The sequence below is a fragment of the Paralichthys olivaceus genome, chromosome 2 (genome assembly GCF_024713975.1).
Source record: "Paralichthys olivaceus isolate ysfri-2021 chromosome 2, ASM2471397v2, whole genome shotgun sequence".
Taxonomy (NCBI): Eukaryota; Metazoa; Chordata; class Actinopteri; order Pleuronectiformes; family Paralichthyidae; genus Paralichthys; species Paralichthys olivaceus.
The window spans coordinates 14,919,400-14,942,542 of NC_091094.1; positions in this window are offsets into that span (position 1 = coordinate 14,919,400).

Genomic DNA, 23,143 nt, shown 5'->3' on the forward strand with positions numbered 1-23,143 from the left:
TTTATAGCCTCAAGACAGTGTGGTCTCCTATCAGAGGATAATGTGTCTTTATGATAGTGACTATTATAACTTTGGGTAGTCAGGCCTGGACACAGGGGAGTGAGAGAGGTTGGGGTCTTGAGAGGGGGGGGGGGGTTCCCTTAAGTCTTGGTAATGAAGCTCAATCCATCTCGCTTCCTTCACACACACACACAAATGTTCACACTCAAATTGGCCAACTCTTAATGGCTCTAAGGGCACAGAACATTGTGATTACGACCAGCTGGCAATGAAAAATTAACAGGTTTATCTCTTTCCCCTCTCTCTCTCTCTCTCTCTCTCTCTCTCTCTCTCTCTGTGTCTTTCATTTTATTGTAGCTTCTCTTTGTACATCCCTCGTTCTGTCCATCTTCACTCGTCTCTACCTCCAGCCCAGTGATACTTTTCCAATTTTCCTTCAGTGTCTCCTGCTGAGCCCAGGGGAGGACTGGGGCAGAATGGAGCTGTGATTAACTTGATACATTCTAGATAATAAGAGCGGAATGGCTATCATCCTCTCCGCTCTCTTGTACGCAGGAGCGTTCCCGCCCCTCTCCGCCCCACCCCACTCGTGTCTTTTTCTCTCTGCTCTGGGCAGTTTGGACACTGATAGAGGAACCATATGTAAGGACAATGGATGGAAGAAAGTGCAAGGGATGACAAGAGATACGTACCGACCGCTTCCTTCTCCTCTCTTTGCTTGATATCATGCATTACTGGAGCATGGTTCCACTTGGCGGTGTCACACATGTTAGAGTCAGGAGGAGATACGCTCAAGTTCTGCTATCAGCTAAAGCTTCTGTCTGTCCTCCTCTCTTTTTTTATTCTCTGCTTCTTGTCCCTGTTCTGCTCGTCCTACTTCCAAATCTCTGTCCGTCTGTGTTTGTGCTGTATTCAGTGTCTGTGTTCTGATATTGTTGCCACTGTTTACCTGTCAGTGGACGTTAACGTCATGAGTCATGGTGTTTATTCCAGTACTGTGGGTGTGACAAGTGCCTCGTTGACACTGAGCTGACTGTGAAATCAAACAGGCAGTTAAGGATGAGAAAATGAGAGTCGCTTCTTGCATATACATGAAAGTTTATACATGAGGGCATCAAAAGATAAAGTAGAGTCTAAAACTAGCAGAATTTCGAAGAAACAATCAATTTAAGAATTAAGAACATAGATGTTCGTGATGGATACCCTTTGCAGGCAGTGTGTGTATTATATAGACATTATGTACTGTGTTTGTCCCGACAAAGATTCATAATGATAAATGTTTTTACATATCATAAAATATATCTAACATAAGCTGCTTTCAGACATGCGTGCATCCTCCGTATTTTCTCTGGAGGAAGTGCATGTGTCATGCAAATGTCCAAGTGTGACCTTCCGTCTTTTCTACGGACTTTATTTGCCTGACCTCCTATAGTATAAAGTTAATTAAAAAAAACGGAATAAGGCGAACACAGCAGGGGATCCCCGCTGGATTCACAGTGAGCGAGTGGGGGACCTGATGACGCTTCTACACACGACAAAAGCAAAAATGAAAAAAGCAAAAAGAAAACAAACATCTCCTGGTGGAAAAGCGGTGGCACACATATAGAAGAAACCGACGGAGATGTCAAGAGAGTTTGTGGTGAAAAGAGATGACGATGGTGTCGGGGTGCTGCAAAGAAAATCATGTGATTTATGCAGTGGAGTTTATACGTCACTTCCTGCCTCTGTCTGCTGCACCCGGCTGCTCCACCTCTCGCCTGAATAATGCGGAGGATTTGTTGCTGTAGTGAACACGTCTGTGCAGAGAACCTCCCACTGTGTTGTGCATGTGTGAACGGCAGACAGCAGGTAAACTCTTTAGCCAATTCTCCGGATTTTACCCGGAGGTCCTGTCTGAAAACGGCTTTAGTGTTTTGCACCGTTGCTACTGTAGATCTTAGTGCAGCACTCTGCTCTGAGCAGCCCCATGACAAATCCTGTCTGTGACCAGTCTCAGCAAGAAGGCATAATTTAGCATAAACTCAGTTGATACCACTTTTGAAGGGTTCATGCAACAAAGCATACAGTTCTCACCTTTTGTTTAAAGCAAAGCCCACTCTGTTACAGCGTGCCTGCATGTGTCCCCCCGACCAATCTGCTCCAAATGTTAATCATTGGGAGAGACCTTCCCAAGGAATATTTCCCAACAAGTTTGGTAAAAATCTGTCATGCATTTTTGAGGTATTTTGCACACATATACACACACAGTACCCTGCTCCTGGCTACAACAACACACAGGGTAATAAGTGAAGAACAATATAAATCTGAGTATTCAATGTCAGTTTTCAGGATTTACTTTTTTGAAATCAGTACAAAGGAAAAATCTCGGTCTGTACTAAAGCAAGTATTAAGATTAAGTGCAGTCGGTTGTGTTTACACCAGGGCTAAATAAGTGTCAAGTGTGTTTTCACATTTACAGGACCTCTATGGTTTCATCCAAAATATCCACAAACATCTCAAATATTAAGTAAGCATTAAATGTCCTATCAACATACAGCACACAAGCATTGATTGTACTGTGTTTAAGGCTTACACATACCTACACTTGCCTTGTCACAATTACAACATAGTCAGAGCAGAGCTCCATCTCACATATAATTGGTCAGTGACCTTGTCATTTATGGCGGATTCATTCTTCAGAGACAGAGGCCATAGCAATCTTTATGTTAATATCTGCCTTTATTTCCCCCTGACTCACTCTTAATGTTAATGTACTCACATTACTGTTCGCAGAGGGAAGATCCCCTAAATATTGAGATGCTTAGACTTTAATGGCACAAGAGCCGGCCTTGACGTTGTCCCAAATCACACAGATGCACACAAAAGGGTCCGGCGAAAACAGTCCAAGGGGAAATGGACAATCGAGTGCTCTTCTGCCAACAGAACACTTTGTTCCTCCAGAACATAAACATACTGATTTATCTCAACAGCTCTCTTCAAACACAGCCGCCTCTCTTCCTCTCCTCTTCTTCTCCTCTCTTCTGCAACCTCTCTTTCTCTCCAGCTCAATGCCCGGCTGCACCCCGCTGCCCTCCCTCACTTTGGGAACTTGTGTTGGCTGCCCTGAACACCTCACTGTCTTGTTCTCTCTCTCTCTCTCTCTCTCTCTCTCTCTTTCACTCTCTAGATACTACCCATCCCATGCTTCTACATGAGGTTGACGCAGAGTGGATTTGGTATAAAATAACAAATCAAGCCCTTCAAACCAAACATGACCAGCTTCTCTACCGAGCATGCACTTGTGCTGATCTCTCTTTTTTACCCTCTCCATCATTCCTTTTACAGTTAAACAAAACACAACGCCACATTCTTTTTCCATTTCCCCTTTCTCCTCCTCCACTCTCTCAGGATAGAAGTTTGATGGCTTACACTGATTCTAACATCACAGCCAGACTGACAGTTGACATTCTCCCTTCTTTTAAAAACCTGTCCTGCTCCTTTATTTCCCTCGCTCTGCTCCGATTGCCAGACTATTGTCAGAGGTATAGCACCAAGGGTGGGGGTGGGGGGTTGTTGGAGAGATAGCAGCTTTCATAGTCTTCTGATTGTGTGATTGCAGGGGTATTGGGGTGACTGGAAGGGAGGACGAGCAAAAGTGAAAGCAGCGAGGGTATGGAGAGAATAAAAGAGACGGAAAGGTAAGAGAGAGAAGACAGAGGTATATGGGTGTCGCTTTCATTCAGTCCCTGCAGCTATATCAGATACGGAAATTAAGAGGAACTTAGAGGAGCCAGAGTTTACAGTGACAGCAGAAACAATCCTGTAATTGCTAACCTATTATGATATTTGTCCTTTTCCCCCACCTACTGTTGGTACACTGTTTACAGCTATTATGACTTCCTCTCTTTTTTTTGTCCCCCATCTCTCACATGGAAAGATTTCCACAACAAGAAACGTGGCTGCTGTAATTGAGTTTGTCCATGTGGAAAAACAATACAAGCCAGAAAAATACTTAATGCCTGGTATTTTGTATACATGTCAGAATGCATGAGTGTAAGTTTAAATTGGGACCGTTTGTGCATTGTGTGTGAAAGGAAGGAAGAAGAGCTAAGTAGAGAGGAGACAAGTGAAAAAGAAAGGAGAGCCAGAGATGAAGTGGCAAAGTGTTTGAATGATCTACACATGGACGGGGATAGATTCAGTTTTATCTTCAGTAAGCGTTATGGAAAATGAGTTTGAGATTATGTTAACACCAAACAGATTAAAAACTATCAATGGCCTAATGGTCTATAATAACCTGTCAGCAGGTAAAGGATGTAACTAAGTATATTTCCTCAAGTGTTGTGTTTAAGTATAATTTTGAGATACTTGGATTTAATTTGAATATTTAGATTAATTGATACTGTACATTTCAAGTTCACCTTTTCACAGTATTTTTCAGAGGTCACTATTGTACTCTTTTGTTTCTTTTATAGTAGCTACTTTTTTGCTTGTCAAGATGGTTTTACATAATCTTTTTTAAATATCTCATTACTTTAAAAAAATATATACAGTATATGATGCATTATTTAAAATAACCGACAAAATCCCATCATTAACACGATGTGTCACTTATGGAGTGAATATTTGGGTCTCCACTGTAATCTTCTGTCATTATATGCCCCTGACCCAGAGACCATCGTTGCTGCATTACTTAGTGCCTGGTCCCACGTGAGTACAACATCAAGTAAAATTATGTCATATTCGATTTAGATAATGTATTTTAACGGTACAAATACTTAGACGTCTTTTCTAGTTGGTAACCCAGCCATTCCTAAATGTATTAATTGTGAGCTCAACATCAAAATCCAGCATGAGTCCAAAAAATTATCAGGCAAAAACTTGAAGCTTCATATCGCATAATCTAATAAAACAGCCTATGTCAATTGCTGGTATATGTAATAATGAGTGGAATTAATTGTCAGTAAAAATTTAAAAAATGTTCCCCACAAAACCACTAATAAATGCTGAGTCTAGTAAGTGGGCACAGTGGTTAAAATTTTGACACATGAAAACTGGAATATTATTTTTGCTGAATAAAAACAAGCACAGCTGAGGTTGAAGGTTCAAATCAATGGCAGCAGAAAACCTCTCATTTTCGGTCTCTCTTTTTTTCTGAAGAGGCGTCTCCCCTCTCAAGCCCTCACCCCCGCTTCCCCTCTCTCTGCCACTCGTCCGTCTGTGTGATGTGTTTAAGCCAATCCCATAATAAAGGATGCAGCTATACATATTCATGATAGAAATCTAGTAATTAGTAACCCCCCATGCACACACATACACACACACACACAGGCTTCATGCATATGTATGTCCTTGGCAAACAAAGACAGTGGCAGCGTGGGGCATTCACTATTAACACACACATCCACGTGTGATGGCACAGATAACAGCCCTGCCACTCACACGCACACGTGCAAACACATATGTGCATGTACACAGGCATACACACTCTCACACACACACATACACACTGTGATGACAAGTTTGAGAGAGGAGGGGTTTCCCTCTATCATCAACAGAGAACCTATAATTTCCTTCGGGTTGAACAACAGCCTTAAACAGACTCAGATCAGCACAGACTTCCAAACACTCACACACAGGGAACAGCAAACACACACACACACACACACACACACACACACACACAATACACGCACACAGGCAGCCCTGCATCACTATTGCATCACATTGAACAAAAGACAGTGAGGCATATTTAAGAATCCAAACCCTGATGGGATGCTGCCTCAACTCCCATCAAAACACACACACACACACACAAAATTCATTCAATCCCTCAATGTTATCTCTCACTGAACAAAAAAAACAGCTGAACACAAGGGAGAATTGGAACAATCAATGCAAAATGATTGCGTCATGTGAAGTACGCGTCTGTTGCTTTGAACCTAAAGGTTTGGTGGGTTTAGCTTTTGTGGAACAGGGGTTTTATGCTATCTGACATCCTGAGCTTTTCTCGGCGCAGAAGTTTTTGTTCCAGTTTTGCTGAATTAGTTGATGTAGCTGAGACGAGGGAGACAGGTGAGGTGAGGGATGAGTTATAGGTGACAACAAGCGGAGGTGTGGGGGGGTTGGAATTCGACTGAGACGGAGAGAAAAGAGAGTGGAGGGAGGTGTGTGGCGGGGTGGTTGCTCTTTGTTACTTTATGCAACATTTTCACCCCAAAAAAAAAAAAGAAGTAACTTCTTTTTGTGGACGGTTGCTTACTCTCCTATCCCAAGGTAACGGTTTGATTTCTTATTATACTTGAGGATGTCAACAGACACTTGTGCCCTTAACTATAAATATTGTCTAATTCATGGTCAAACAAGACAAAGAGATTGACAGATTCCACAATACACCTGCAAATCTTTCGAAAAAGAAAAACACACATGAAATTGTGAGGTAGAGACATCCCGATTCCAAGACGAATCTCATCTTTCACTAGAAAATCACTGCTTTTATGATCTAATTAATTAACTCACGTCCCCCCCAAAAGAAACGAAAAATTGAAAAAAGTATAATGTTTGACTTTAATCAAAAACATTTAACAATTACAATACAAAGGGAAATGATTTCATGTGGAGATGCATTCATGGAAGCATCGAGGTAAATACAGACACACAAAGTGACAAACACACACAGGAAGTTTGCTTTAGTATCACTGACCTGCTGAAACAGAGGCCACAGGGCAAAAACAAAGACAAACTCACTCCGTCGTTGCTGAAGAAAGAAGATGGCAGCAGGGAGCAGAAAAAGAAAAGCAAAGTAGGTCAGAAGGACTGCAGTGCTGCACACCAGAGACAAATGGATTATTTCTTCACTTTTTTTGCAAAAGAAGAAAAAAAAAAGAGCCAGGACAATGATGAATGAATTACAGTAAATTAATTAAAACATCCGGCACGGACACTCCCCTAAATTTTAAAAAGTGAGTCTTTTCTCTCTCAGTGGGACTACAAAGACGATTCAGTGCATTTCAAGACGCTCCACGGCACAGTACATGTAGGGGGCGAACCTAAAAATATTAATTATCATAATTTTTCTTCCATTGGTAAATGCTGCAAAGACTGTTGTTATCACATATACATTTGTTTTTTCCTTCAACAATTTTCACTTTCATACTTTGAAGGTCTTAAAATCTCTTCTCCTGGGGAGAGACAAAGCCATCACTGAGATAATTACACGTAAAAGGCAAAATTTTAGGGTTTCAGAGCACAAACAATAGAACTGTAGATCTGTGCTCAGGTAGCCACAGTCCAGTGAGACTATTTGAACAGAAACACCAGCTGAGAGTGCTCCCTGTCCTTATTATCGTATCCTCAAATGTCCACGCACACACACATCTAACTTACAGTCTCCTGGCCTAACGCTCTCTGAGAAGGCTCATCTGAAGTTGTAATGGGTCAGGTATAAAGGGCTTTTTTGTGTGCATGTCCATCAGGGAAGTATGAAAGCCTATGAGCATGCAGAGAAAATGAGAGGTTTGCCACAAAGAAACATTCAGCCGGCTGAAATAATACGGCTGAACAGCCATTCAGACTCTTTTGCTTTAGCATATGAATCATAGTGAATAATCAAGTTTCTACCGAGAGGAAAATACTTTAAATTAGATAGCAGCAGCATTCAGAGCTGCAAGAGAGAATAAATGAGAAATGATAAAGATCTGATGTTGCCATGTTTAGGTATCTGGTCGTTTTTTTATTATGTCCATTGAAGTTTATGAAATGTTTAATGCACCTGCAGCACGTTCATCGATCTCAGATCAACTTAGAAACAAGTTTTGAACGTGGTGGCACACGTTACATTCTGTAGGTTGAGGTCAGTGAACTCAACTCTTTGCAGCAGACACACAATGACTAACCCTCATTGGGTTAAGTTTTTGGTTAGCGAGGTAAATAATGCCTGAAGAAGAGAGAAGAGAGAGAGAGAAAGAGAGGAGGAGGAGCAGGAAATGAACTAAACTCTGGTAAACTGCACCTGCAGGGATCTCCTCCTGTGTATAATGAGAGTGTTTAATGAGTGCACACTGCTTAACGCCTCCGTGTGTAAGTGTGCATGTTTGTGTGTGTCTGCATGTGTGTCTGCATGTGTGTGCGTGTGTGTGTGTGTGTGTTTGTGTGCGTGCGTGCGGCGGGTGGTGTGATAATTGAATAGGGACACAGTCTTCATTCCTGCCGCCAGCGCCCGCACAGGGAAAATAGCTCATGAATACATTTTGTGCGTCCATTGCACAGATTCGTTGTTCAAGTTGCACTACTGATGGGTGTAGAGAGTGGCCATTGACAAACTGGGGGAATAATATTGCAGTTAAGTGGTCTAATAAAAAAGGAAAATATGAATAATTAAAACATATTACTTAATCTAAATGCAGGCGGAGTATAGTTCTGTAGTGTGGAGGCCTAAGTAAGGCACTCTGGCTGGGTGAGAATCAGCCTGGACGTTGTGCAAGTTCTATGGGGCTTCCTGTTGGCTCCCGAGTGTGTGTCTGTGAGTAATTGTGTGTGTGTGTGGGCAGGGTGTGGGGTGGGGGGGTGTTCAATGAATGGACAATGTAAAACAGGAAAACAGGAAAAGGGACAGACAATGAACAAATACAATTAAAAAGTAGCACGATGTAATGAGATGTTTATTGCACAGAAAACACCAGGACATGGGGAAAAAGGGAACGTGAGAGAGGGATGAATAAGGAAGGGGGAGGAGAGGGAGGAGAGGGAGGAGAGGTAGGAGGTGGGGAAAGAGATGAACAGCTCAATTTATCAAACCCCTTTGCTGGGGGGAACTAATTAATTTGTTTGTGTGATTGCTTTTTCACAAAGTGTGCACATCCACGCACGTGTTCACCAACACGCACAGCAACGCACACACCACTGTCACCTAACCAACATGATGGACACACTGTCTGCCACTGCGCTGTTTATCTCTCACTCCAAGTTTACTCACTCTGCCCCTCACGCTGTCCATAAGAGCTCATTCTATAAACGTTTCTCCGCTCTATACTCACTGATCTGCTATGAACAGACATTCTGCACAAATATAAAGTATTTGGTACAATACCCTTCTGAAAATAAGAGGTGTGAATGAGTTTCTGAAATGATTATACTGAATCAAGTTGAAAGTGTGAGGCTCAACGATGTCACCCCATCAAGATCAAGAGCATGTGATAATGTCACCAGGTCATGATGTCACCTATTATACAATCCAAAACTTGCAGAAAAAGAAAATAATAAAAAGCTATGAGGAGTTGAATGAAAAATTTCTGTACTGAATATTTTGATGTTTGAATGGTAGAAGAATGCTGGAGCTTTTGCCAACTGAGCCCCACCCCTAAAAAAGTTTGACCAAATACATAATTTGATGAAATATTTTAAATCAATGTTTTTCTTCAATATGGCCCTTATTCTCCTTCAAAGTAATGTGACTGCAGAGTCGCCAGTAACAGCAATTAGTATAATCATGTCTATATATTTGGGTGTGAGTATGTTCAAACTATTTTATAATATTGTAATTAAACAAAAAACTTAATTATTGCCCTTTATATGAGTATAAACCAATGTGCTACCACTCTTCTTTTGCCAAAACCCGTCAGAGAAAGACTGATCAGTATGTCTGAATGAACCAGGCCCAGGTTTCAGTGGAGACAACATATGTAGGTCACTGAACCCCCACCAGACTCCACAAGAAACCACCCAACCACCCGCCAATCACACGGACGTACAAACAACCATAACACACACAATAACCAGCTACCCACCACTGCCATACCCCCTTAATCCTTTGCAGGTGACTGCTGTGTCTGCAGGTCAGAGAGGAAGCTTATTTGAAACAGGAGAGGGTGAGAATGTGTTTAAGGGAAAATGGCACATGCAGAAGTTGATCCAGAGATTTCATCTGTGTAGCTTAAGTTTTTTAAGTCACGTTAGTTTAGGTTTAAGAATATTTCTAGTTTGCATTTCGGAGAATGTGTTTATGTTGTGCAATCGGTTTTGAAATGTAATGTTATGTTTGCTTGCTTTATGTCCATATCATCATTTGCAGAACATATAGTTATAGCTGTCCCAGTTTGTAGAGTCAGAGTATAACTCTTCAAAATTACAGTGACACTCCCATCTCTTTGCTCACTGTTGTTCTCTTTAACACCTTTTAACATGTCAGACTGACTGATTTATTGAAGTCATTTACTTTTGAGTAATAGATTAATCCTATCTGTGAAAATGGCATTGAATGAGTCTCACCATACAGGTGCCATGCACCCATCAGTCACACTACTGAGGAAAGTTTGATACAACTTTGATTTATTTACCATATTTAGTCACATCCGAGTAAAACATTATCCACAACTCTCTGTCCAGACTTGTCACTGTTAAACTCTGTCAGTAAAGCTCCTGAAATTTGAAATTTTCTATCGTCTCATTTCCCACTGATGTTTATTTGGACAAAATGGTTTTATTTTACCTCCACCTTTTTTTTTTGTTGTTGTTTTGTTTGTCAACAGGATTACGCAAAAACAACCAAACAGATTTCCACAAAACCTGGGGGGGGATCAGCTTGGTAAGGAGAAAGAATAGTGTGATAGTGGGTAAGATAAAGACTAAGTGAGATGATTTAGTTTTATACCAATTAATGGTACAATACCATGTACTGGTATGAGGCTGATACATTTTGTAAGAGCAGCAGATGAGCAAGTGGGTCTTTGAAAATTAAATGTTCATTTTATGAATTGCAACAGATTTGACAAATAGCATTGTTTATGGTGACAGGTGTTGAGTGTTGTGGGATTTTTATTGAGGCCTTGATTGTTTTCTCTCTGTTCTGGAAACAACCTCATGAATAAAGCACTTGTCTAAGCTCAAAGCTTTTTAAGAAAATGAAAAACACTGAGTATCATGATTCATAAACAGAGTTTGAAATTACTGAGAATTTTATTGTGATGGTGAGAATCCAAGGCAGAATTGGTTTTACATTTCTCTAACACTGTGTTTAAAGGTGATAAATTGAGACTGTGTGTTGACGTACATTTGGCATGCCTGGGCAATGATGCTCAACCCTTAAAGACAGAAAGACAAGAATATGATCGTATGCTTGCACCTGTCCTGACTGACAGCCCAGGTGGATTGATGTGATTGGCCTCTGGTCACAGTTTAATTAAACTGCACATCACTATGTTGCACGCACATTTACAGCAAAGAAAAAATGGGTGTTCCTACAGTTATTTATCTCTATATGAAGAAAACCTTTGCATTTCTCTCTCTCTCTCTGTCTGACACACACACACACACACACACACACACACACGGTACCAACATGCTAAATCATGCAGCCTAAACTGCAAGTTGCAGAAGTTTCACATCATCCTCTCGTCTCTCCAGTGTTATTAGGATTTGCTCCAGAGCAGAGCAGTGTGTCTACCACTGCTGAGTTGGAACTGCGGGGTCACACTGGAGAGCTAAAGCCTCAAGCCCCCACTCCTCTTTAGATGGACTTCTTTTTATCCTGACCTTCAGGATGCTCAGAGGGGATAGGTCACAGCTCACAGAGGCCTGAGAACTAGTCAATCTGAAACGAGCTACTGTATGTATGTGTATTTTCGATGCCAAAAACACAGAGCCAAGACCTTAGAGCCCATCATCAGATGACAAGAAGTGTAGTTTATTGAGAGCAGTGGCTTTATCTCAAATCAAATCAAACAAACACCCACACAACTGGTTATCTCTTCACTGGTCATAGAAGCAAAAAGGCGTCTGGTTCACTTTGGCTTACAGCCACAAACAAACTGAGCGTTAACACACACACATTCAACATCGCACACCTCTGGCCACTCGTGCCTGGGTGAACCGGAGGGGCAATAATTGAAAGTTGGCTCGCTTCAGAGAGCATGACACAAAACCAAGAGGGGAACCAAAAGCATTTTCACACTGTTTGTATGCAGGAGTTAGTTGGGACAGGTCAGATGAGTTCGGGGGGGGGGGGGTTGTCCCTGCCCAGTGGCCAGGCTCACGGGTGGGGTGAAGGAAGAGAGGAGGTAAGGAGAGGGTTAAGTCCTGGCTGCCGTGGCTAATGCTTCAATCTTCTTGCCCCCCTCGCTACAACAACACAGGATCAACAAAGACAGGATCAACAAAGCTCCAGCCAAAATCCTCCGACGCACTGACACAGAAAATTCCCAGTCCTCCCCGGGCCGCACAGGGAACAGCAAACACAACACACACACACCCACACACACACACACACACACACACACACACAGATACACATATCTCCGACTGCTTAGGGAACAACAAACAAAGGCGGTAAATACAGCTGCAGACGGCTGGGCAGATAACAGCCAATCCCTATCCCCAACTTGTTCCGTGGCTCAGTGGCTACTGACTGCCCTCTGCAGCTCACTGCCTTGGCCATGCCTTCTACACAGCACAAACACCTGCTGCTTAATACTTCAGCTCAACTACACTATTGCTCATCAAACTTTCTGTTGCATGAGTAGAACTTTTTTCCATCTGTAGTTTTTATCCATATGAAGTGTCTACATTTTGATGACAAGAAGCATAAATACATGGATGTAAAAACACTATATCCATCTTATATGCATTAACATGTCAACACAAACAGGCACGCAGGGCAGAAAAAGGTTTTAGCGCAGCAGACAGAGCTGGACGTTGTTGTGTTTGTGCATGTGTCTGGAAGGAAAGACAGAGAGACAGAGGAAGAGATAGAGAGAAAGAGAGAGTGATAGAGAGAGAAGGAGGAGGTAGGAGGTTCAGCAGCCCAGCTCGCAGAGGGCTGTTTGATGTAATCCAGGAAGTTAGTTCAGTAACTCCATCCCTCCATCCCTCCGTCTCAGTAAAGGACAGGAGAAGGAGGGATGAAGGAGGCCCTTGTCTGGAGAGCCAGGGGTTTTCCACATCTGTCCTCCGCATTGTAGCCAGCCTCTCTAAACAGCCCAGGAGTCTGTTATGGCTGGGGGAGGCGCACTCGCACACACACGCACGCACACACACACACACACAAACACACACTGAGAGAGAGAAAGAGAGCAGCCATGTCTGCGAGTGAGCCTTGTGGAACGCTTTAACACTGATTGCAGTTAAGCGTTAAATCATCCATACTAAAGTTACCAGCGAGAGAAAACACATCAGGGCACAATTCATAGCTTGGCAATGTCTGTGTTTGCTGCGAGTGCACGTGTGTGTTTATGAAATGCCTGTCACGCAATACTGCCCTGCCTGCTGAAGGGATCCTTGTCTTTCTCTTTTCTCCCTTCCCTCTTTTTTTTCCTTTCGAGTGCTCTATAACACACACTTGCCTTTTCCTTTCTTTGGGATATGTGACAGGTTGCTGCCACACCATCCCAACAGCCTATAGCCTTGCCACCCAGACACCCCCCACTCCCAAACCCCCTCAGCTGTAACCTGGCGACTCTGTTATACTTCCAGTGGGTAGGTGTCAAATAAACACAATTGAGCACATTCACTGTCAGATCCTTCAGCATAACTCGTGCAGTTTATTGGCTGTTCTCTATAGTCAGGCCTGAGCAGCATGGAAGTTCAGGTTCATTCACATTGGCTCATTTGTGCCTCTCATGGTTAAAGGGGAGAAAAACTAAAATATAACCTGTACGGAAAGTAAATGATTAAATCCCAAATCCTCACACATTTATTAAGGCTTAAAAAAAATGACAATTTCTCAGCCAAATAAATGATGATGAAATCATACAATAAATGTCTCTATGACAACCCAACTCCAACTTCTACAAGTAACTGGGAATTGTACTTATAAGTAAGCTTAATTGTAGGCTATTGTAATCATTATCACGTGGTCATGTACTTTGTAGGGTGCAGGGCTCTTTTATTTCTTACCTAGAATTTTATTTCCAGCAGTCACTCAACATTATTTGTTTCATTCGCTCCATTTCAACCATTTTATGCTCATCTCAGCAGGCTGACATGTCATTGTAGTGGGCGTTTGACAGTCAAACACATTTCAATGTAATTGCCACCTCATAACGTCATAATTACCATAGACGCTACAGCACTCACTTCTGAGAGGCTTGACAATAATGGGAAAGCTGTAATGATAGGTGTGTGTCATGGCATATGCGCGCGCACACACGCACACACACACAGATGCACACATGTACAAGCCAAAACAGCATTGTTCCCACATGTCTCCTCTGGCCCTGGCCCTGATTTTTTTGCCATTTCTCTTCATGTAGATATCTCCCATTTAATTCAATTAAAACTTTTAAACAACCTAATTGGAAACAACTGCCTGGAAAAATTAAATTACATAAACAAAACTATTCTGACAGATTACGTCTAATATTAGGCATCTGGGCCTTATTAGGCTCCAGTAATAACAGCACCGGCACACGGGGGGGTGGCAGGGGAGCGAGCCATTTTCTGCTGTATTAGGTTTGACTGGCCACGCAACCATAAGGTGGGTTGTGTGTGTGTGTTCATGTGTGTGTGTGTGTGCGCGCGCGCCTATAGGAGTCCTCCACAACAGAGCAGTGTTTATTTATCCTCTATTAGAGCAGGAACAGACATTAAACCCAAATACCCCCCCCCCCATTCGTTCTTCCCACCCTCTAGTCCGATTAAGAACATATGGAATTGGGGCACGTTAAAGGTGAAAGAGAGTGGAGGGGAACGCCTGTGAAGTAAATATAGTATACGAAGAAGTGTCAGCAACTGCACCATGTATATGCCTTCCTTCAGGCTCAGGCATTGTAAATCTGAGAAAAAATCTGGGTTTCTTCACACTTACAGCTGTCATTGAATTTACTCTGTATATCATCAATTCTGTCTGCTGCCCTTCCATACAAGGTGTTCCTGTACACTTTCAGTGAGGTGGGTTGAGAGCTTTATAGAGGCAGGTAGCGACTTGTACGTTGAGCCGTCAGGGCTGTATAGCCACGGACCATCGGCAGCCCACACTTTTACGAGCTGCTGTTGCAGCTGTTGTCAAGGTCAACTCTCTCTCTTAAACCCTCACTCTCTTTCTCAAACTTTCTCTCTGATCTCCACCTGACCCTCAAACTGCCTCTCGCTGTCTGTCGGTCTCCCTCTCTTTTCCCTTGCTCTCTCACTCTCTCTCTCTCCCCTGCTGTGGTTTCAGACCATGTCATCACATCAGAGTCGACAGCTCTAATCACTGTGCAGAGCGGACGGGGCTGTAAAACATGGCAGGGACTGACAGCAGAGCTCAACACACACACCTTTCATCTTCCTTTAACCACACTCACACACACATGCACACGCGCACACACGCAGCACAAATGCTCACTGGTAAACACACACATGCCTATATACATAGTGCACCAATTTGCACAAATGTGTGCATGGACAAATACATACGTACACAGCATTGTACGAGCAAGAGGCAGGCAGGGGGAGGAGGAAAGAGGGGGATCTGCCAATCAATGTCTGATCCACCTAATCCTCAGGTAAGACAGGAGCTTTACGACAGAGGACTGTCACAGGCCAGACAGTGTAACCCCTGCACACACACACACACACACAGACACTCGAACACCTGACCCTTGACAGCGACTCACATCTTCTTTACCATCTGAAGTAATTTTATCACTGGTGAAGATAGGTATAGGTGTCAGCTGCTTCTATCAGAAACAAAATGTGAGGCCCATGGCAAACAAAGTACAGCTTGTAACAAATGTCACAAATGTGACATGCATTGCCATAGTAACTAAGGAATGTCCAAAAATTTAATCACGATAAATGTCACATTATTATTCTTAGTCTAATTTTAAAGACTGATTTTTACTCCTGAGGGAAGGTTGTGGTTTTGAAGTCTTCTTTATGTTGTTTTTTTTTACTTCTTTGTACACTTTATAAAACACTATATATATATATAAAACACTATATATATATATATATATATATATATATATAAAACACTATATATATATATAAAACACTAAACACTATTTATATATACACTATACAGATCTGAGGTCGTTACCAAAGTTCCGACTCCCCGGCCTGTTTGATGGTCATGTCTGGCCCATGTACTTCAAACACATTTAATCAATAGCAATATAACACAACTCCTATAACAATATATATATATATATATATATATATATATATAATAATGACTGATATTATTTTACTTTCCAGCCCTGGTAGTAAGAATTTTAGATGAATTATAGATGCACAAATACAACCATTAATATAAACTAATACAGATATTGGCCTTCATTATGTTTATTGGTGTCTATTTTGAATGTTTAAAAAATAGGATGCTGGGTTCATGTTATTGCATTACGTTGCATGTGCCTGTAAGCACACACATCCATGTTTTGAGTAATAAAAGCATTGAATCCTTTGTCAGGTTACACAGTTGGTTTCTTCAAGTGGTCGGTTTAAACTGTTTCACTTGGTACTGTAAAAGCTACATTTTCAAAAAAGCCTTTTCAGTGTTTATCTTTAGAGACAAGGTTTATAAAGACCAATCAAATTGTTTGGGTATTTATGAGTTTTTCAAAGCAAGCAAATTTCAAAGTTATATAGGTATTCAAATTATTTTGTAAGCTTGGAGGAGGAGAAAGGACCAGTACCTCTCAAGGTTGGTCTGATTGTAGTTGAAGTGAGCTGGTGTCCTTGCACTGTCCAGTCCTTGTATTTTCTCTTGTGTTTGTGAAGCTGTATGGGTGTGAGGGTTTGTGGCATTTTATGTTTGTGTGTGTGTGTGTGTGTGTGTGTGTGTGTGTGTGTGTGTGTGTGTGTGTGTGTGTGTGTGTGTGTGCCTATGCGTGCACACGTTGCATCTACACATTAATAAAACATTTTTATTGACAGCCACTGAGCTCCCAACACAAAACAAGTCTGAATTCCAAGTCTGGAATTCATTAAAGACACTTTAGCTTTCGGCAAGACAACAAGATCAAATACTGAATATATGTTGCATGCTTGAAAAAGAAATTAAACTGTTTTACAAACTCAGTCCAACACATCATAAAACATTTTAGCAGATATAAATAAATCCAAATTAAAAGAGGCTTCTATTATCTTGTCACAAGCACAAATAATCATTGTATACCGAGAACTACTCTGCAGCATTATTCAAAAACATTTTTCACAAATCTAAAAGATAACTGTTTACATAGAATAGAACTGGTTAAAACATCTTCAATTGTTTGTCCTTGAGCATCACTACAGTACAGAATAACATTGATACATTACCTCCAAAATACAGCCATGAGGGAAGATTGAGATCTTTAAACCACCTGAGCACCAGACAGAATTTCACAAGCCTTCAGACGATAAAAATGCATCACAACCTCTATTCAATGACTACAGTGCTGAAAGTGTCTGGTGGTCAGAAGGGGGAGCAAGGCTACTTTCCTAACATTATAAATGTCACAATTCTCAGAAAAGGGACCCAAAACACAACTCAGGATGTAAAATAGGATGCAAAAATAAAAAAGTATTTTCTTAGGGGGAAAAAATAAGGGATACAAAAATCCAAACAGGGAAATAAAGTGCAATGGATGGGATTGAGGCAATATTCAAAGAAAAGACAAGGTTCAAAACAGGAGCAGAATCAGGCATAGAACAGAGGGTTGGAAAGCTTTACATGACAATCTTGCAGAGAGCAAGTGGAAATGGACCAGGACATACACCAGGGAGCTAATGAAGGGGCGGCAAGAGTGATTAGGTGAGTTGGAATGAGTCAGGAGTTTCAGAATGTAGAAGGTAGGCAGCGAGAAGTGGCACAGTCAGAAATGATAGAAGAAGAAAATGTATGCACCAAATCTAGCCTGATTGAATAAAAGGATGAGCTGATGGAAAACCATGACAGAAACGTAGGACGTCTCCTGACATCACACCAGGCTGGTCAGGATGGGACCAATCAAATTCAGAAATGAGCTCCTGGTCTGTGATGCTGCCAGCAGAGACCCCAGTAGCCTCTTGATCCACCAGGTACTGGAGCCCACTCCCTCAGTATCTGACTTGAGTGGATGTTTGACTGTATTTGCGGGCTTGCCATCAATTTGCAGGCTGGGTCTTGAGGTGGGTTGCCGAAGCCTTTCTTTGAGCAATTGAATGAAGTACACATGGAAGTTGAGATGAATCCATAAGGGACATGAAAGCTAAAGGCTCACCACTGTGGGGTTGATGACTTTGGAGATGGGGAGTGGCCTAATATAGAGAGTAAAACAAAATTCGTTTGGAAAAAGCCAATCAGCCTTGATTCAATCATTTGGCGATGTGTATATATATTCTGGATTTTTAACATCAGGCTAAAAAGTGGAGTACCGCCCCCTCGAGGAAGTGTCTCTACTTCTTTAATGCCAACTTGACCACCAGCAGCTCCTGCCTGCCAATGTCATAAGTCCTGCAGATGACAGCTTCCAGGAGAAGCAGAAATTCTCATGACAGCAATAATTTTTTTTCTGCAATAAAAGAGTGTAACATAAAATAGTCGATTAACATGTCCTTCAGGGTGGTCCCTTCTGGTTGTATTCCTGCAGGTCACGGTCAGAGTGAAGGAAACATAAGAAGATTTGTATTATCTTGTTACATTCATCATTACTGTTAAAAGTAGTAGATCCAGAGGTAGATGTAGTACTTTCGTAGCAAAATGAACAGACCAGTGTGCCTAGTTTTGAGGACCCACTTGCAGTGTTGAAAACTGCCAATTTTCCCACATGTTCTTGGATAAAGTTATGGCTTGATTTTGGGTGCTCAATAATCAGCTTACAATTAATGTTTTATCTCATCTCAGAAAAAATTGGGGATCATTATGTAATGGGAAAAGTTTGATGGCAGGGCTGACAGAGACTAGGTAATTAATGGACTGCATGTAAATCATCACCAACAAGCCTGTATTCAAAACTCCAAAATAATAGATTTATATGGAAATATATTTTAAGGGCTATTGTGGAGATTGACTAGCTAAAATAAAACAATGGAGTATTCAACCAATCAGGCATATATAGTTCTGCAAGCCCTGCCCCAAAGGTTCTTGTACTTTTGTTAAGTACTACCTGATGCAGTTACTGTAAGCTGCACAAAGTTTGTGTTACCCTGTTCCTGACACACATGGTTATTCTATGTTTTCCCCTAGACTAGCCCAGCCAATGTGATGGAACCAAACCCCGACCAGAATATCACAATTTTTGTCTGGAGCTGGTCTAACCCTTCAGTTTTGACTGACTATTATTCATGATATTCAATCAGATAGTAATGCCATCGAAAAACAACTTGAAATCAGAGAGTGAGGCCTCCCGACAGGGAGAGGCAAGTAGCACAGTTTACAATACGACTGCAGATGAAGTCTTGAAAACTTGTGAACTTGCGACTCGAGCGAGGCAGCAGAAGCAAAGTCTTACCTAATATTCAGCATACTCAGCTTGAGCAAGCCAGATTTATGAACAAAGATTTGTTGCCCATTTTTTGCACTGTTTGAACCAATTGCATTTCAAGAGTGCTGGGAAGCAAAGACACATGGCAGAAAGCCAGTGGAAACAGACGAGTATTAACAGCTAATGAGGGCATAGGGAACAGTGAGCAGGTGAGTGGGGAGAAGAAGCAGGTCAGGAGAGTCTACGGGTGAGAAAGGTATGCAGGACGTCTGACATGACAGAATTAGAACATGTATGCACAAACAACTGGACTGAATGAGGGAAAAGACGAATGAGCAGACGACACTCAAAACCATGACAAGAGCAGCCATTATCCAGTAAAAATCTATTGATTTAAAAGTAAAAGATAATTACAGGAATGACTTTCATACCGCTGCTAAAAAACTTTTTAATATGGAGAAAAAAAAACTCTAAGCTACCCCCAGTGAGTCAGAACCATAACATCTCTCCTGTAATATAATGCACAAAGGGGACAGTTTAAGTGATGCGCGTATCCTTTTCAGTGTCGCCCTCAGGGGCTCAGTGGGTAGAGATGGAGTCAGAGGGTGGGGCAGTGTGTGTGTGTGTGTGTGTGTGTGTGTGTGTGTGTGTGTGTGTGTGTGTGTGGAAACAGGATGGCTTCAGAAGATTTATCACTGCTTGATCAGGTTGCGAGTGAGTTACTGCTCTTACCCCCCCTCTGCCCAGGGGCCAGGGTGGTATATCTGCCTCTATATGACACATTGCACACATGCACACACACATGCATGCACACACACATAGCAGGGCAGTATATTAGCTTATCCATGACAGGCTATGTGTGTGTCTCCCTGATCATCTGGCCATTAGACAGTAATGGCTGGGAGAGGAGAGTAGGGTTTCCCTGTGGGCTCAATGCAACAGCATTTATTACACACAACAGAAACACCATCCTGGCCCTGCCACTCACTGGACAGACGGAGGAGGAGGAGGAGGAGGAGGGAGGAAAAACAGGCAGCGATAAAAGTGAAGGGAGTGTCGTGGAATGCTGTGTCAAGAGTTCAAGTTAACTTTGTGTACTCTTGTTCAGGTGTTTATTGACGGCAGAGTTTATCATGATGCTATATAACTTTTGAAAGAAGAAATGAAGAGGATAGAAAACATTTTATTTGATATAATGCAGCCTTGTCAAACACCTTTTTTTCACAACATACATTTGACTCATCGTATGAAATGCACAGGTGTTACTTCTGACAATCGATGGGTCGATTCTACTCATGTCCCACTAAGACACAACAGCATGAAAGTGAGCCAGTGTGAACAACAACAGGACCCTGAAACCAAAGCAGCTAAATCGAATTCAGCCATCATTATTTTTTTTCATTTACACTTGTGATTTTCTTACTGAGACAAGTCAAAATGTAAATACAGCCTTTTCAACAAAGAGGTTTGTGTCAGGTATAGCTCTCAGTTACATGTCATATTGTCTTTAAGGGAGTACCTCAGCAGTATATTCTTATTTGCTTTCTTTCAACCAATGAGATGCAGAAATCGATCACATGTGTCAGGACAGCTGGAGTCAGGACAGGGTTGGCTTAGCTTAGCCTACACATTGGATGCAGGAGAAACAGCTTGGATGGTTCTGTTCAAACTTTGAAAGATACAACTAAAGCTTGTGATGCTAATTTCTAAGGTTATTGGTGTTTTCATTCAGCTTTGGAGAAGTTGTTGGGTGTAACTTTAAATTACTTTACATTCTGATGATACTGATCTTCTCAACTCACTTTAAATTCAATATGCCATTATGCTGTTATTTCCACAGTGGCCACTGTTTCGAAAGGTGAGGACTTATCTTCAAATTGTAGAGTACATGCAGTTAACATAAACTGCACAGCTCCACAAAAGTGAAACCAAATTATCTCAGTCGCCCCCTAGTGTTATAAATCCCACCTCCTCCATGTTAGTGAATGGGCCAAACTAAAAAGTCAAAGGACACATGTTTTTTTGTCAAAGATGGTTTCTTATCACAATGATATTTGTTCAAGTGCCAATTATTTCCGATATGTTTGGTTATATTTAGTTATTTGATGCTATAAAAATGTGGTGAAACATCATGATCGACAGCTGAGACTGACTTGCAATAGGACGAGCCCATGTATCGGTGGGACCTCAATTCCGTGGTTCAACATTACGATCTCTACTGCGCAGACTCTTGCTCCAAATGATGACAAAAGCACAAGATGGCAGCAGCCGTATCATTTCTGGACAATGAGAGGAAGTGGAAACACGTCGTCCATCTTTATTCAGCCTATTGCAGTAACCAACAGACAAACACAGAAGAACAGTTCCACAAAGGCAAAGGAGCATGAAACAAAAATCGAAGAAATGATAGGACATAGCAAATTTGATGACAGATTAAAAATTCTTTCCTGTACTCCTGATACCGTTCAGGTTCCCCTGAGTGAGCCTCCTCTGTAACCCACACAACAGGATTAAGAGGCGTGAAAAAGACGGGTTTCACATGTGGGACACAGGGATGTACATCATGTTAGCATTGCACAAAACATGTGAGAATGGGCTGTAATTCCCCACTTTAAGTCCCTTATTTCCATTTTGTCATGTCTGAGCAACTGTCATGCTTTGAACAAACATTGACATAATTAAAATGCAAATGCAGTTTGGTGGTGGAGGAGACAGAGAGAGATCTCTAAGCTGATATGCACACAGATACAGAGACACAGAAGGAGAAACATGCATGACACACACAAACCCTTACAGGAAACACACACACATGGAAACTAGCCGTGTCGATGCGACAAATGATGATAACAGTTTAGAACAAATTTGTCGTTTGGGCAGAAAACTATCGTGGACATTGTAAGTGGGTTTTTGTTCTGATCCTCTGAGTGCACTATTGTGTACATCTGTATGTGTGTGCACATACATACGCATAAACACATACACATAAACACACACACCGACAGAGGGCTCCGTGGGTTTCAGGCTCCCCAGCCCCTGGCCTTTATTAAGAGCAGTTGTTTGATGAGAAAAGGAGCCGGCCTTCACTCTAGGGCCCGGGAGAGGCCTGGGGAGTGGGTAAGTGGGTTAACCCAGAGGCCCAGACAAAGCCTGAGGAATGGATAAGTGGGTCACCCGCCCTCAACTGAACACTCAAAGGATCCACTCTGACTCCTCTCCCTTTTATTATTAGAGCTGGTCTAATGTGTGAAGGGACCTCAGGAAGGAACACAGCACTCATCTCTGCATGAGTGAGTGAGCCTGTGTGTATGGGTATGAGTGTTCTAGCAGCTAAAGAACAGAAAATGCAGTGGTGCTTGAAGACCCTGAGAAATAAGTTCAAGGCTGCTACATGGGGACGTACAGCAGCTATAGCATGAACAACAAAAGATAAAGTGATATAGGAAGTGGCTTCTTATGTGGAGGATGCTCACACCATGGCCACCATGGTGCCAGGGAGGTTGAGAAAATGTAGCAGAAACAGTCCTTTGTTATTGAATTCACAGACAAATAGACCACTTCTTTGTTTTTTGTATCCAGTTTGACAGTTTTTTTTCCCAAAACCATAACTACTCTGCTTGGATCATCTTCTTGACACTGCCATTTAGGGAACTGAATTCTTCTGTTGGCTACAGGTCAGAAGGACAGTTTTCAGATATTCAGGGTCCTTCAGCTGGTGACTCAAATGGATAAGTAACAAATCTGCAAACAATTTCTAGCTCTTTGTTTGAGGAATAACATTGAAAACACTCTCCTCTCATCTCGTG